Source organism: Chaetura pelagica, unplaced genomic scaffold, assembly GCF_000747805.2.
Source record: "Chaetura pelagica isolate M959 unplaced genomic scaffold, ChaPel_1.0 scaffold116, whole genome shotgun sequence".
Classification (NCBI taxonomy): domain Eukaryota; kingdom Metazoa; phylum Chordata; class Aves; order Apodiformes; family Apodidae; genus Chaetura; species Chaetura pelagica.
The window spans coordinates 4,547,850-4,550,346 of record NW_009953655.1 but is presented as its reverse complement, the minus strand read 5'-3'; positions in this window follow the sequence as shown (position 1 = coordinate 4,550,346).

Sequence of the window (2,497 nt, the reverse complement as noted above, 5' to 3'; positions counted from 1 at the left end):
GGTTCGGTGTGCTCGGATTCGGCACGGATTCGGTGTGCTCGGATTCGGCACGGATTCGGTGTAAACGCTCGGCCGGAGAAAAGCTGGTTCTCAGGCGCAGATTTTTGTGCGAGCTCCCGCCGGGCGTGCGCTGGCCTGGGAGGGAAGCAGGAGGAAAACTCTTTTAAGGGGTGTTCGGCTTTCGTCGTGAAAGCAGAGAAACCTCGAGAGTGTTGGGAAGTGTTGGGTCCGAGGCAACTTTTGAGCGGTGTTCCCACATTTTGGACTTCGGGAGGTAGCAGGTGCAGGAGTCAGGCTGGGTAGCTCCCTCCTTCCCGGCACGGAGGTTTGTCTCATCAAACTGTGGGTTTGCCTCATCCCACCCCCCCTGCGTGCCTGCTGTGGGTGTCTGAGGGACAGGGTCTGCAGATCTCCTTTGCTGACAGCTCTGTGACTTACATTTCCTTCTTTAGGAAAGAAAATCTGAGAGCCGACAATAAAAATGAAGTCTGGGCTGCTTTAATGCCTCTTTCTGTAGGTAAACCTGCCCAACAGAGGATAGAAGGGAGTTGACACGTTTTTACTTCCCAAGCGCCTCCTTACATCCTGCAGCCCCCCGGGTCCTCCTTTGGAGATTGTGGGACGCTGTGAGATTGGGGCACCAGGCAAGAGAACACAGCATCCCTCTTCTGGGAGCCTGGGTTTTGGACCACAGCTTCTTTAAAGACTGTCCCACTGTTTTCTTTGCTGCCACTCTTGCTTTTCTTGTGCCATGCTGCAAAAAAAGCTGTGCTTACATAATATTGACAACAGCAGCATAACCCTAATGGCAGGATTAGCTGTATTCATTTCAGGTTGAGCCAGAATATGAATTCAATCACAGCCAGTTAATTCACTTTTAATCCAGAGTAATGTGTTGGTTTTATGCTTTGTGATGACATTATTGGCTTGCATGGGATGGGTGCTTTTTCCCATTGTGACACTGTAGAAGATCCAGTAAAAGAGGTAGATACCTACAGCAGAACTTGCAGGGCACAGCAATGCTGGGAATGACAGCCTAACTGGAATCCATGGCTAGTACTTAGTTCTGGAGCTGCCTGAACTCCATCATCATCCTGCTGACTTCTAAAGAGAGGAACCTGATGTTTTGCCTATGGGCATTCCCAGTCAGTGCAGCTGTTTTGTGCCTCCCTCCCGTGCCCCATCTGGACCCAGAAATGCAGTCTCCCTAGGCCTTAGGAGAGTCACAGTCTGGTACACAATGTTCTGCTTACTACTGCCAGGATTATAGTATTTATAATGCAAAACTGTTGAGTACATATACCCAAGAGAACTTCATTTTCACTATATAATGTTGAAAATAAAATACTTCATGTTGTAATGGTCCACAAGTTGAAACAGAACAGCCTGGGGCTTTGGGAAGTGGTAAGGGATACTCTGATTCCAGTTACCTTTTGGTGCAAGCAGCACTGGCTCTTCTGTCCGTTTGTGTAGCTTCATGGACTGGATTAGGAAGGGCTGGAAGTGAATATGCTTAACCCTGATAGGAAAGAAAATTTCTCCCTAGATTATGATGGAATCTATTTTGTAAGCAATTTACTCTGCAGGTTTTTTTCAGTTGAGAACTAGTAAACACGTTGTGACTGCAATGTTGAAACTTTGAAATTAAGCTTTGTCAGGTAACAAACCTTAATGAGACTGAAATGCAGAAGCAATAATCACCTAAAAAAAGCCCCAAAATGTAACATACGGAACAAAGTTAAATAGAAATATGATGCCCCCTCTAGTCCTCCTAAATAGACAAGCAATCTGATAAGGATGGCTCTTAAAAAGCTTGTAAAGTCACAAGATTAAATAAATAGAGGTTGAGGTTAGTATTTCTTACAGCTTCTTGTTCCTAGTTCTTTCTGATTTATACTTGGATTCTAAAGTTGGACTGACCTTTAGTTCAGTTAGCCAAAGAGACCCACTTCCAAACATATTTTGCTTCTTCTGTTCAAGGTCTGAACAAAAACTTGTACTCCCAAAGCCTTCTCTGTTTTTTTGTACCAAACATATCAGATGAGTTAGAAAATACTACTTGCTCCTACAAAACTGTCTTGTTACACTCTGTATCTTTAGGTGTAACCATGCTATCAAATGCTCTTCAGTGTGTTGGTTTTTTTTAATAATCCCTCCACAGGAAAAAAAAATAATTGTTCTCATTTGTAGAGGAAATATGTCAGCTTTCTTGATAAAGGGGGTGATACTTGATTTTCAGTTGGAACTGGGATTCCTTACTTTCCCTTTGTGACTTTGAAAATTTTTCTTAGAGAAACAAAAAGGTTTATAGGACAGGCTGATTTACTAAACATCTGGTAGTGCTCTCTAATCTCTCAAACTAAGCTTTACATCAATAGGCAAAATTATGCAGTCTTATCAACCGTACAAAAAACTGTCGGCTGACAAAACATTCTGTACATCTATATACTTTCTGAGACATGATTTGCATTATAAATCTGCTCAGGATGCTAAGGTC